This window comes from Pelmatolapia mariae, linkage group LG16_19 (genome assembly GCF_036321145.2).
Source record: "Pelmatolapia mariae isolate MD_Pm_ZW linkage group LG16_19, Pm_UMD_F_2, whole genome shotgun sequence".
In the NCBI taxonomy this organism is placed as follows: Eukaryota; Metazoa; Chordata; class Actinopteri; order Cichliformes; family Cichlidae; genus Pelmatolapia; species Pelmatolapia mariae.
Genome location: NC_086241.1, coordinates 5,567,473 through 5,582,655, shown reverse-complemented (window position 1 = coordinate 5,582,655; position 15,183 = coordinate 5,567,473). Strand labels below are relative to the sequence as shown.

The following is a 15,183-nucleotide window of genomic DNA, read 5'->3' as shown; positions in this document are numbered from 1 at the left end:
CAGAGGGGCTATTTCACAGCGAGATGAAGTGCTTGTATTACTCCCTTCCTCTAGCTCAAAATTACTTGCCAAGTGGCAAGTGCCCTTCATGGTCACCCAGCAAATGGAGGACGTCATATGAAGTGGTACAGTCAGACAGTGGAGGAGCCACACAGATATTTCACCTCAACCTCAAAGTGTGGAGAGAGTTTGAAACTGCTTCTCTGGTGAGCCTGGTAAAGGTAAGAGATGAGGTGGTGCTGGAGGTGCCAAATTCCACCATTCCCACCTCTCTCCATTGTAATAACCATCTCACACAGACCAAGCTCATAGAGCACCCAGGCATGACGCTCCATTCCAACCCTATAGATTACCTGAACATAAAACACAAATTATTCAGAAGGAATTGGCTGAAATGTTAAAGATGGGAATAACAGAAGAGAAGAAAGACGGGTCTACACGGTTCTGTGTCGACTACTGCAAAGTGAATGAGGTGTCACAGTTTGATGCTTAGCCCAAGCCCCAGCTCCATGAGCTCCTGGACCGGTTAGGTCAGCTTGTTCAGAGTCCCCATGAACCGGGTCCTGCTTCCACGCGCTGCATATGCTGCTGCTGACATCATCATCTATAGTGACACCTGGGTGGAGTGTGCAGTGGGTGGCTGCGGTCATGGAGTTCCTCAGGCAGGCTCACAGCCAAACCGAAGAAGTGTGCGGTAGGATGGAGGAAGATGCACCCGCAGGTGAAAAACCAAAAACCAAAAAAGGCCATCGCATCCTGCTTACATCCCAAGGCCAAAGAGAGGTAAGGTTCTTGGGGCTGGCGGGTTACTACTGCCGGTTTGTGCCTGGCTTTGCAAAGCTCACCAGCCCCTTAACCGATTTCACCTTAAAAGGTGCCCCAGATCTGCTGGACAAAGCAGTGCCAGGCAGTGTTTGTGCAAGTGTATAGGGCCCTCTGTGTGGAACCCCTGCTCCACACACAAACAAACCAAACACAACTAGCAGATGTCGTACTGTGTGTCCATGATGCCGGGTTTGAGGACTGGGGACGTTACAGTGACACATTGATTTAATAAGACTATGAAGTGTGTTTTTGCCTTTTATGTCGGACATGTTTTTCTCTAATAGATGTCTTTGTAAAATAAAAACACACAAATAAACAAAACATAGAAGGGATTGTTATCAAGCCTTCCAAATGGCAGATCTTTTACGGTGAACATCCATGAAAAATGTATGTAAAAATTGAGGCGGAAACATGAACGCAGTGTGACTCTGGCTTTATGGTTAATGGTAAGCTGCTTACAGAGTACTAACTGAGCATCAGATAATGAATCCTGGATGAGTACTTAGTAAAATATGCCACAGATAACCAAACATTATTGTCACCAATTCAGCAGCCAGCCACTGTGAAATATCGTCTGGCATTTAATAATGACTATAAAAAGTACAGTACTGTAAAAAGGTCTTGAGCCACTCCTCATTGTTTTATAAATTGGTAGGAAAATGGGAAATATGTGCAGCAATTTATTGAAACATAAGGCAAAAATAGAGTTACAGGCACAATTCTAATTGAAAGTCACAATTCACTATGTTGACTTTTAATTTTTCTACTGAATTTCTTCAAGTAACCTTCAGGAATGGTTTTCCAGGCTCCTTGAAGGGACATTCAAAGCTCTTCTTTGGATAATTTTGCTTTTTTGTTCCATTCTCTGTTAAAAGGACCCACACTGCTTCAATAATGTCGAGGTCTTGGCTCTAGAGAGGCCAGTTCAAAACTGATAATGTTCCACTGTGTGTTTTTCTATCCAACTATGCTTTTACTGCATTGGCAGTGCATTTGGAATCAAGTGAAGCTGGTGACAGTCAGCTGTTTTCCAGATGGTTCTGCAGATCAAAATCTCATGTAATTTTCTAATTCCATCAGTTGTTACAAGATCTCCAATACCACTGGCTGAAATGCAGCCACCACCATGTTTTATAGGTGGTTGTACAAAGTCATTGTTGTACCTGTCTGTTGGCTCTTTGGGACCAAAATATAAAGAAATGAGGGGCAGCTGAAGACTTTTGCCCAGTACTGCATTTTTGCAAATCATGTTGCATGTTACCTTTGACCTCTTGCCTATAAAATGTCATCACGTCATAATTTTTGTACATTTGTGTTGAAATTTTGTCATAATTAGCAAATGAATTCTGGAATTATGTTTAAATTTATACTAATAAATAAATTGGGCCATAACTGTCTTGGGGGATATAAAACATCTACCAAGATAGTACCGATTTCAAAATGAATGGAAGTGAACCTTTGTGTGAAAAGTAATTATATTCCCTCCAGATGCTCCTGGGGTATTATATTCACAAGAATGAGATAGATATGAGGTTACAGTGACCATCAAAATCAGTACACAGGGGAAGCTATGGTCCACAGCAAGCACTGTGATTCAATCAACCAATCCACAGACAATGAACTCTACATCTGCGTAGGTTAAAAAAAGAAACCCAAAAACTATTTATGCAGACTCTGTATACTTGCTAAAAGTAGAACCTAGAAATTAAATCACAGACCTTCACCTTTCAGAGAATAAGGCTACTAAAATGTATAGCTCTGAGTTGAATCCTGAATAGTCATACAACCTAAAATGAACTCAAAATCCTTACACTGTAATAAAAACAGAGTCATGTAATCTGAAAGAATACAGACAACCCGCCACCAAAATGTAGTTAAGAGAAGTCTACAAAATATTACTTGATGGGAAACAAAGGGGAGTAAACGCTCAAGAAAACTTCACAAACTAGAATCCTATCACAGCATTAATGCAATAAAGCTTTTTTAGTGCTGTAGTTTTCACTTCCCACGAATTCCCAGCCTAAAATCCTAACTGCAATGCCAAACCTTAATCTAAATTGGCAACTCAGAAGGTCGAAGTGATTTCCTGACATTTTCAATAATGTGCCCACAAAGCTAGTACTGTTTATGTCATAATGTTATGGGAAAGAGTTTCAAATGGTCTGACATGCATAAGAACTTTGCATCATTGTGTTTGTGGAAGAAAATAAAATGCAAAGGACATTTTTTTGGCAAACTACAGCTGGTCAAAGAGCTTATGAACAGCTTCCCAAATGCCTGTCACCACATTCATGTTCACAATGTGGACTGCGGGGAAACCAAAACCTGTGCTTAATCTCTACACAGTATCTGGCAACCCAGGCTAGAATAGTTCTACAGTAACACACCACTCCTCCAAAAACCACAGACTGAATTTTAACTTTAGACCCATTAGTGGGTGCATTTTCTAACTTTTTTAGACCGCCCAGAACAATCTACAATTGGTTCACTTCCTTGAATGCATGCAAGAGAGTTTCATTTCGTAAAATAGCGCATATGTGATTTAGGTGTGAGGGGAGCAGATTCTCTAGTTTAAGCTCCGATGGAGGAGCCTTGGTTCTGACTGGAAAGTAAATGTGAATTCCTGGGGAAAGGAAACAGCTGAGCAAGCACTGTATATCTGAAGGGGCATGGCAGCTTCTCCAGAGTGTTTGGATAAAGACTGTACAGATCTATCTAGAGCTGTCGTCTAAAGCGATGATGAATTAATGCTTATACTGCATCCCAGCCAGCGACAAGTATGTCCACTGTTTTTTTTCAGCACTGGCATTTTCTCCCCTTTAATCGCTCCAGGTTTCACAATATTCAGACCCTCCAACGCTCTTCAACTAAAGCGAAAATTAAAGTTTAAAAGCACAATCATTTTGGAAAAAAATACAGAAACCAACAGAATGGACAGAAACCCATACTGAGCAATGCAGTACACAATAGCAAGTAGTCATTATATTCTCAATTGCCTCTGGATTGCAGGCATTTTTCACAGGAATTCAAACGCTCCTTTATTAGCGGTGACACACTCGTAAATCTTAAAGAAGGATTTGAGTGGTTCATTTATGATCTGACTCTATCTCAATAATTTACCTCTAATCTACACCCCTGTTTCTGCATGATAAGACATTCTCCTGCTTCAACATAAAATCAAGCCAAAGTCATTTATACAAGGCCATATTTTACTGTTAGTAACTGCTCTAAATGTACTGACACTCAAAATGTCCTACAAGGCCAAGCACTCAATATGAACCAAAAGGTCAACAGAAGCTTAAATTGCTCTTATAAGATGAATGATTCACTTTTAAAATAAAAAGTCTCCAACTTTAATTTATAAGTAAGGTGCTGCCACAGAGGGATGCTACTTTGAAGTCTAGCTTTAAAAAAAATAAATGCCAAAACCCATCAAAACTTTAGCTTTACAAAAAGTCTTCTTCCTCTTTATCGTCATGTCCTGACTGTCTGCATATCAGACCCCATCTGCCCAGAGTGTCTCCAAAATAATACCTTGCAGAGGTTTACACATTCACCTAACAACCAAAAGATTCCTGGGTCGGTCCCGGGAGGATACCCAAATCCCTTGGGGGCTGGGTCAGGAAGTGATCCCTTCATAATAAGGAAGCAGCCTATAAAGTAGCTTTAGGCATGCAGTATTTGTTTAGACTTTTTAGCTCAAAGAATAAGAAAGCTTGGTTGTAGATCTTAGATTTTTACTGAAGAATACTGATAATAGAAATGAATATTAAAAGAAAAAAAGAGAAAGAAAAAAAAGAGATCTAACGCTATCTTGCATTTTATCTGGAGGCCACCAGATAGCTATAGCTGTGGTTGTAAAAAGATCTCAAGTCCTACAGAAGCGTACGGGAGAGCAGCTTTCTGACCTCACCTCTGTAAACACTTTCTTGATGAGTTTATGGTCTCAGTCACTCATTTTTGCCACAGCGAACAGAAAAGGCTCTACTTTGTAAATGGTAAATAGACTGGTTCTCAAGTAGTGCTTCTCAACTCTACTTGAGCGCTTTATACAATATGTCTCATTCACCTGTTCATACAATCACTTTTTTCTGTGCTTTTTCTACCCAAGTGCTTTCTGTCTATTCATTCATACTTCAATAAAGGTATCAGAGGGTAAAATCCCAAGGATACTTAGGCATGCAGGATGGAGCAGCTGGGGATCAAACCACCAACCTTTCGATTACCTGATGACTTGGTCTACAGATAACAAAGCTTGGTACTATCTTTCAAAAAGGAGGACTGTCATTGGTACACTCATTGGCTAATGATTTGTCAATCCCAAACCATTAGCCAGTGAGCACGCCAGTCACAGTCAGACCCTGTGCAAAATGGGAGAAGTTACTGTCTCAGTGGTTCTGGCCCTACTGTTACTTTTATTCACTCATGCCTATACCGAACATTTATTATCCCCCAAAGAGTTACAACTCACCCTAATCCCCTAAAGACAACCCAATCAGAGGCGCTGAGAGGAGAGCTTATTTTTGTGGAATTGCCTTAGAGTATTCTCACAAAAAAACAAAAAATCATCTAGTGCATCACAATAAATAAATTGCAGCCAAGCTTCAGCAACCTCAGCTAATCTGAGTCACTGAACTCGACCTCTTGGTTGTGTTTGTAGTGGCAGCAACATTTTTACAGTTCAGTAACAGTTCAGACCTGCTTGCAGGGTGCTGATCAGAACTAACAACCACTCCAAGGAATCCAGTTTTGCTGAGTGAACTGTAAGTGGTATATTTAGGTGTCACTAGTATTAATTGCCATCTATCAGTGTAAAGTGGACCCATGCTAGCATAAGCTGATAATTTAGCACTCTACCCTCTTGTTCAATTATGGTCAAGTACGGTTGCCAAAAGACAAAATGAAAGCAGGTATAATGCCATAGTCGAGTCTTCAAAAAAAAACAGGTGACTTCCCAGTGGATATATCCAACTTTTATACGCAGTCTATGATTTGAACACACAAGAGGATCTAATATAAACAGTTCATTATCCAGGGGTAATAAAAGTTGACTAATTAATAAATTGGTACTTGTGTGTTGGACAACATCTAACAAGCTACAGCTTATATTAGTAATGACAGCTCACGGCGGCTGCTCGTCACGGTAAACCAACATAGTTTGTGGCAGGCAGGTTCTCCAGCTGAGCAGCAGTCACAAACATTGCCTGAGCATGAGAGATGAAGAGATTTGTCACTGTAAATGCAGCTGATAGGAATGCAAACAAAGTCTAAGCTGACTAAACCTGGAGTTAAACAAAAACTGAAGCAGAACAGTTCATGAACAAGTATTATCAATAGGCAATTAAGTCATTTCCAAATCTGCACAGCAATAAAAAATGCAGCTTATTTTACTTCGACATCAGTTCATATATTTTGTGACTTACAGGTGTGCATATAAGAGGGTTTCAAAAACTCTTGGGAACCACCGACCTAGAATATATAGACAGCAACATAACAGTGTATATCATTCTGTAATATTTTCCAGCATTGCATGAATTTGAAAGATGTGCTTCTAAAGGAAAAAAAGAATCAAAATGTCACCAGTGAGCATAAATACATTTTTTAAGAAAGATAAACAACATGGCATCGGACTGTCGCCTCACTCCTGTCTGCGTTTATCACAAAGCAGCGGAACCCTGATGAGAATATACACAGCTGAATTATGTGTCAGAGCTGTAGGTGTGATTGCTACCATATGCCATCTACCGTCTCCCATAGTCACAGTGACAGTCACAGTGATATTCACTGTTCAGAACAATAAGCACGTGCATTAGCAGGATCTCAAAGGAAGAGGATTGAAGCATGCTGTATAACCATGACGACACATAATTATAACTTCACAGACAGCTCAGAAGATAGCTGATAATGATTCTTACTGTTACTGTAGACTGTTGATGTTCAGGTGTTTTTGTTGTGAGTCACTCATCTAAAGGCTGATGGCTGCTCATTAGTGCTGCATCATCTGTAAGTAGAAAGAAATGAGAAAAAAAACCCACTTAAGACTCAAGCTTTCAGAGATGAAAGATTATTCCTGCAGGTCTACTCTCTGATTACATCAAGCAGAAATCCATATCTTTGCTTAAATCCCTACCTGTTATTTAATAACGTAATATGTTTTGGGAAAAACTATTTACAGACTGAAGAGTACTTTTTTGTTGCATCTAAGACTTTTTCCCCGTATCCAGGTGATCCTCAATTCTTCAAGTTACCTAGCTGACAACTTAGCACGCAACCCTTTCAATTAAACATGAAAAAGAAAAGCAAAACACACACACACACGGCTGACATGAGTGGCTGTCTACATCAATACAAGGCCATGGAGGAAGAAGGGCAAGTTTAAACTTGGGCTGTACACATCCAATGCAAATCCTTCCAATACCCTTGATAAATAAGAAAAATGCATGTACTGTGATTGTCCAAAAGACCATTGTGAGCAGTCAGGGAAAAAGTAATATATGAAAAAAATATATATATAAATAATACAATCAGTGCATACATAGTCTGTCCAAGGATAGTTATTATAGGTGCTGACTTAGCTTCCAGTGCAATCAAGCACCCTGAATTTTGTCTCATTTCCAATGCTATAAAGTATTTTTATTCATTCAGACTACTAGATTTATAGCACCGACCCAGCTGTAGAGATTTGTTGGTCTTTGGTGTTTATCAATGGTTTAAAGAAGGCAAACACATTGATCACTCACTCTCAAAAATAAAAAGTAAGAAAAAAAAATCAATGCTGCACTGATCTGGCAATCAGAAAACGAAAGCTGTATGATGGCTGAACCCATTTACTACACTCTGATGCAAGTTTTGTCTTTACAAGTAGCACAATCTCCAACTTCATACCTTCTACAACAATCCCAATCTGAGTTAGAGAAAACAAAGTATCGAGTTTTGAGCCAACTTTACAGCCAGTAAGAAAAAAAGAAAAAATACACTCATAACAAACTAACCCCTTTAAAGATGAATAATACGCGTCTGCACGCTGCAGTGATTACATTAAGCAGACATCTATATATTTCTTCCTTGTCCATCTAAATGTTGTGTATTAAAACAATCTAAGAAAAGCAATTTACAGACTAAAGCATTTAAGACTGCTTTTCTCACTGTGTTGAAATCATCCAAGTCATACAGAGGTTCTTCGCGGTAATTTATTGGTAGGTGGAAGGCAATAAGCAACCCCTGGGGTGTAACAAATACTAATAAAAATGAAAACAAACACTGCGATCAGTCAATAAGGATATAACTGAAAAAGTGGGTGAAATATATTTTTAAAAATACATAAACTGCATATCCATACATAGTTATTACATTAGTTCGTGCCTGATGAATGAGGTGCAGACTTAGCTCATGGTGTAATCAAGCACCATGAGCCTGGTCTCATGTCCAATACCTTAAACTATTTTTTATTCATTCAGACTATTGGATTTACAGCACCGTCTCAGCTATAGAGATTTGTGGGCCTTCAGTGTTTATTAATGGCTTAAAGAAAGCAAACAAACACACTGATCAATCATTCTCAAAAATGCAATGTTGAAAAAACCAGGGAAAATCAATGATACGCTTGTGTGGCACTCAGAAACCAAAAGCCATATGACAGCTGAGCCCATTTACTAGAACGCCACATCTGCTTTGCCTTTATACGATCTGCAATCCCAAGTTTCTTCTAAAGTGAATCTTGTTTTTACATTTTATCACAGAAGTGGAGATTCTATCAAACCATCACTGTACTGTGACATTTTTCAGCACGATATCAGAGTTCAAATTAGCACTTCAGAAAGGACACACTCGAGATTAAAGTGTGCTGTCTGCACATTTGATAAATGAGGGCCAAAGTTTTCTATTATGTGTTAGCCTGTAGTAATGCATAGTTATCATAAAAGTGCCTGAGGAATTTGTGGGGAAATGACATTCAGAGATAGATTTAAAGGGCACAGACTGTGGAAGGTGTTGCATTAATTTGAGCTAGGTGACTTCCCCCTGTGAGATTTTGTTGATATATACACTGCTGGATATGGAAATACAGGTTTTGCAATTTTAAAGTCAGCATGTGAGGCATTTCTGGCAACACAGATGATACAATAGTCAGCGTACTGTATGAGGTCAGACCTCGAGCAACACTAATAATATGTTAGAGCAACCTTCTTGCTAGACTTGTGACCTTAATTTGTAAATATGTGAGAAGATAAAGAAGCCATATCATAGACAAGATTAAAAAAAATACTTTTCAAATAGTTAATGTAGTTTGGAACACTGAACAATACGATTTCTCATTTCGGCACATTTAGTGAGAGGAAATTTTACACTATTCAGCTATTGAGACCATATAGTCAAAAAGAGCAGCTAAGCTTTTAGTACTATCATGTTTGGGCGGTACATATATCTTTGCATCGTATGTATGCTATGTATATATAAATAGAAAATAAAAAAGGGCTTCAAGTCCAACCTTGTGGTACACCACAGGTAATGTGAGCTACAGGTGATGAACTGTTACCCATGTTGACAGAACTTGGACTTTTGAAGTAAGCTAACAAAAGCAAAGTGGCTAAAGATAAAGCTATCCAGATCACAGAGGCAGCCAAAAAGCCTCGGTATGAGCAATGGATCAAAGAAGTTACGAGGGAAACTATAGAGATGAATGAAAAAGAGAAAAGGGTTATTTGTCCTGTTATCTGTTGAAGTTATAAACATAATGGAAAGTGATGTAACTGCTTTTTTTTGGCAAGGTAAAATATGCCAGTCAAAGGTGGGTGCACAGCAGCTCACTGTCAGTTAATTAACTGTACCTCTTATCAGCAGCAGAGCACTTCAATTTTGATTATTTAAGCAAGAGATCCTGTAGCTTACTCTGGTTTCTAAAGTTTAATCATTACATTTATTATGAAAATAATATTTTGCATTGAAAAAAAAAAGTAGATTTTTTGTTTGTATATGCTATCAGTTTTATATACAAAGAAAATCTAAATGTGCAAAAAGTGGTACTGGCAGGTTAAACTTACAAAACAATGGAATGGGTCAAGAAAATTCCAATTGGTGCATCTCTACTGTAAAGCAAAAGAATAAAGCCAAAAGAAATACATTAAATACATTAAAATACATTAAATATATTAAAAAGAAATACATTAAATACATTAAATATATTAAAAAGAAATACATTATATATGATTTTATTCATATGTACCTTCAGTGAAACGCAATGTCTTTTTTTTTAGCTTTTGACTTTGTAACTAAATCTCAACATTGATTCGATTTCTTGATTAGTGCTTTTCTGTCTGTTGTGGGTGGTTTCACTGTTACAGGTAATACCATATTTGGGGCATAAATTGGTATCACCCAACTATAATATATACAGGCCAAAGGTATATTTATTTATATTTTAAGTAATAGATTTTATGCATTTTATGCATTTCATTATCTGAAACTATATGACCACCTAGAAGGACACCAACAACTATACTTGTAGTTGATAAGCATACTTTACAGTCATTTTATCTGATAAGTTGTCTATAATGTTTCATAATGACTGGGATTGATGTCACATGAAAAATCTCACACTAAAAGTGCAGAGTTTGAGTGTTTGACTTATTCCTCTCATCTATGCACACTGGTGGCACGTGAAGTTCTGCCAGAAACCTCTATGTATTTCTTAGTGCTGCAAGTCCACCGTTCTATCACAATGTATCAGCAGAAGTCCATTTTTGGCATATAGAGAAACAAAAACAAAAACCTCACAATGAAAACCTGCACTAGTTTAGATAAGGAAAAGTTTCAGAGACGAAAAAGAGATGTATGTCTTCTCTTAGATTCAAAACTCAAAACGCAACCCCTCTCTCCTCTCTTAAAATCGAATCCTTCCCTTCTCCATGTTGCCATTTCCATCTCAGCAAAAACAAAGGTGACATGATCAAATTTATCCCCTCTCCAGCTGAGAAATAATGCAAAATGGATTTTCTTCAGCAATACTTTCTCACCTTTCTGGCTTCCCACAGTGTGTATTATACTGAATAACAGTGGTGAATGGAATAACAAACAGCCTGTCATTTCCATATCCCCTCAAGCACTAAGTTTATGTTTCAGAAATGTGGCTTTACAAAGCAGAGAGTGGAATCTTATTAAGGAAACAGGTGTTTAGGTTGTAACGGTTACCATCAAATTTACTTTAAATGTAGGTTGTAAACAGTCCAGTTATTTAAATTAAAAGTGATATCTACCGAGGAGGCAATTCAGTACCCTGCATAAAAAATGTTTAAAAAAAAAAAAAAAGCCTACAATGACAGGCTTCAGTCTGAGCATGTTGGTAAAGCACGTGCAGGAATATGACAGAGGATCACGGCACCATTCTGACGAAATTAATTTAACCTGCTCCTCCTCATTAGGAGAAAGCCAATCACCCAAAAATCATAATTAAGATATGATGACAGCGAGAGGCTTGAAGTCACAAGGACAGGGGTGGGTGACTTGTTATGAAAGAGCGAGGCCTGCTGGATTAATCCTCTTAGGCAAGTTTTGACAGCTAGGCAGAAAGTGGACTCAAAAACAAACTCTATGAAACACGCCTTGATCTGGAATTCCAAGTCAAGTTTATTCATATGGTCCAATATTAAACATGACTCAAAGGGACTTAGAGGCTCAGGACACGAACCCAGCTCAACTTTTGTAAGAGAAGAAAAAACTTCCAAAAGAATACAAAGAGAAAGTATTCATACGAGTATAATCACACAAGAGGATTACAATTAGTGTAATAGTAAATCTGACACAGTATATTCCATCTAATCAAGTCAGAGTAATATGCCCCATGGAGGAATGAAACAAGTCACATTAAATCTTGCAATAACTTCTTCAAAATATGCCAGAAGTTGTTGACCACCAGACAGAAAAACAAGTGGATAAAGTAATTGCGGAGGATGGTGTTTCTAAATGGTTGAGGTCATGGCGGGGTAGCATCTACCATCCTGACCCATATAATAATCCTCTTTCAAAAATAAACTGTTCTAAACGTATCGAACCCTTTTTCTCCCTCTGGGCTCCATAACGAAAGTTTCCTGATAGCAAAACACCATCATGTGAGCATCAGCACAGATCCAGTACCAAACATGCTGGAAGTGATAGATAAGAGACAGAGGACATCCAGATAGCACCAGACTGGCTCTAGCCCATCTCACTTCCTGAGGGGCAGGACTCCGTGTGCACTGGGCAGATGTCAAGGTTTTAGTACAGAATGTGCAAGCTGGCATTAACATCTTGAAACCTGCAGCGTTCTGACCCAAACACAGAAACTTCAGACAGCTTTCGACAGCTTTCTTGGAAGCGTTTGAGAAAAAAAGCTAGTGCAGGGACTCTGTGACTTGTAGGCTTTCTATATGGCTCATTCTTCATGCTACATTAGGGCTCCCACAGCATTAAATGACAACGGGAAAAGATTATGTATGTGCGCTTTAAATAACACCACTATGAATTTATACAGAATAGCATATGAAGCTTTATGGGATTCTGTAAAAGAGATCTCAGCTTAATAACGGTTTTAATTTTTATATCTTTGATGATTAGATCACTGATAATCCCAGTAATGGAACTGTCATTCATGTTTATACTATTTATATTAAAGTGGGTCACAATTTATTTTGGCTGGGACAGAATTTTTGTCACCAGTTTTTGCTAGGATGGTACTCGATACAGCTGTACACTGGAGCCAAGGGGAAGAAGAAAAACTAGTAATTAGAAATGAAATATCCCTTATTTGTTGGTATTACAAAGGTGAGGTGAAAACAAACGCTCTAGGTAAAGCATAATAGACAATAAAATTGGCTTCAAAAAATTTGGCCATCAGCCATTATCAATGTTTTGATCAGACACATTGCTAGCAGCCTCAATCTGTTACCAATGAACAGATGCAGTAGACGGTTATCATAAATTCCAATTGATGATAAGCAGAACAGATTATGCAGACATGTAAGGAGGATTATGTGAACAAGTCCAGTTGTAATTGTTATTGTAAAATGATTTACATATGAAAGGTCTAGTTTCAGCTCTCCAAACCCTAAACAAGTAGTTTATTTTAACTAAGTCCAAGCAATGCTAAACTAAACACCATAAAAAACAATAAAAGTAAAGACTAGGGAAAACCACAAGTTAAAAAACTAAGCAAGGGAAATTAGAAAGATGGGTCTTGGACTCACATGCTAAGTTGAAGGTTGAACTGACTATACTTCCTAATGTAGACTAATGCCATTTCAAAGCGTAAACACTCCCACTGAAAACAGCTGATGGTACTGTCATGGTACTGCCATTTAATGAGCTGGTAAAAATCTGTAAGAAGAAGCAGCCTTTCTCAGCAGTATTTCTTTTTAGCAAATCCCAGCTTGTTTGGAAGTTAAGGGCAAAATACAGTCATGATACTGTTTCTCTGGAGTAGATGGCTTTAAGCGTGGGTAGATTGAGACTGGACATTTCAACCTTAAAAGAGCCCTGTTTGACTTTGCCATGTTGCATTTCCTTCCATAGTTTATGCAACAATAAAGCAAGCACAAGCATGTCTGAGAGCGAGAGCCATGTGCCAGCATGCGATGATGATATAGTATCTAAAAGGGTTGTTTAAAAAGGGAGCTACTTTAACAACCTCCAACAAAGCACAAGAAAGCTGTTCCTGCTAAAGGTGAAAGCTGTTCCTGCTAAAGGTGAAAACAACAAACTTGTTTCCCCACTTGAGGCAAAAACACACCATTCAGTCCTCCTTCGTACAGGCTACGAGGGAGGAGGTACTAGCAGCTGGCAACCCAAAAGATGCACATCACTGGGCATGACTGGAGCACTCACGAGCTCCATTCCATATGACTGGAAGAGTTACTGTTAAACTGTTTAATAGTAATAGTATCATTGTACTGTTGCTTAAAATTCCCACAGTAAACACTACCTAGGCACTTTTTGTGCATACACTGACTTATGTTGTGTCACTGGATATAATGCAATGTCACTACTGTTGCACGATATTGCTGCTGCTGCTGGCTCCTTGTTTCAATATAAATCACACTTTAAATTAGTTACTGTCACCAGTGACAGAAGCGTATTGGAAAAGAAGGACAGAAAATGCCCTTAATTTACTCATAAACGCCGCTGCCTGCGAGCTCCGAGCATCAATAAAACATTCAGCTTTTTTCTTTTTTCTACATCATGAAATTTCATTATTGCAAATTTTCTTGAGATCATTTTGAAGCTATTTTGCCCATCGCGAAATAGAAAATAGTTGCATGTTATTCTTCTTCTGAACAGCCATTATTATTAATAAGTAGAAAAAAGGACCTTAAAGGTAATTATTTTGAACTACTCTGAAATAACCACTCATGTCCAAACATGTATGTGGTTTAAGAGATACACATTAAAGTTACAACAGGGCCAAGCCACACTTTCATGTAGTACCACTTTCTACCACAAGATACTGTAGCAAGTCAACTAAAATCACATCTTGGGTGGTATGGGGAAAGGCAAACCCTCTTGAAGAAATGGGGGTGGGGCTTGAAAGAAATAAGTGTGAAATAAATAAAAAACAAAAAAATTAAAAATAAAATACCTCACACAGTCACTGGTGAAATGCTGCCCCCAGATGGTGAAAGTTTTAGTTAATGCCACAGTGTTTAAAGACCACTAGCAAATGCACAATTAAATCCCATTCCCAAGATTTGGGATAAATATGAGCAAGTTCACTGCAGTGCAGTGGAAGCGGATGATCTGCTGTAAGAACACCTGTAAGAAGATGATGAGCAAGGAAAGTGCATGGGAAATACAAGAATTAGAACCATTTTTCATGACAACAGAGATCATGTGCAATGATTAGCAGCTCAACAAGTCCAATTGTGACCCAGAAGAAGACAGTGTTACATGGATTCATGTGCACATGAAGATTAAACATAGATGCACCCAGGCATTCATGGGAGTATACGCACATAATGGCTGATGTAAATCCTGCCTTGCAATCACTCCTTAGAAACACAGCTCATGCTTTATGATGATTAGCATCTATTTCACGTCATGGTGTTTACAGCAGTTTGTGTTGATTTTGTATTTGTTTGACTTGAATCGTCCAGTAAATTATTGGCAGAAAGATGGCAAAAATGTTCAGTGTGTAAATACCACTGGGAGGGGAAAATTGAGTTTAGCATATAATGAATAAAACAAAGTCTGAATAAGTCTTTTGAAAGTGGAGAAGTACTTAAGAGATGGGAACTGTTTTCTATCATTATATTATACTGAATCCCAGAAGATCTGCCAGCAACACACACACATTTTGCTGCAGAAAAAGCTGCATCCCTTTCGGTGTGTTTTAGA

At 38.3% G+C, this 15,183-nt stretch overlaps 1 protein-coding gene across 3 annotated transcripts in view; it reads right to left on the bottom strand.

Moving 5' to 3' along the window:
• gulp1a (GULP PTB domain containing engulfment adaptor 1a) overlaps positions 1 to 15,183 on the bottom strand; it is an 86,527-nt gene that overhangs the window by 44,361 nt on the left and 26,983 nt on the right. The window contains exon 2 of one of the 3 annotated variants that reach the window (XM_063499751.1): positions 6,741 to 6,826. The exons of the other annotated variants lie outside the window; for them this stretch is intronic. The gene's annotated coding sequence lies outside the window, so the exon portion shown is untranslated. The remainder of the gene's footprint in view (positions 1 to 6,740; positions 6,827 to 15,183) is intronic. 3 annotated transcript variants of the gene reach the window in all.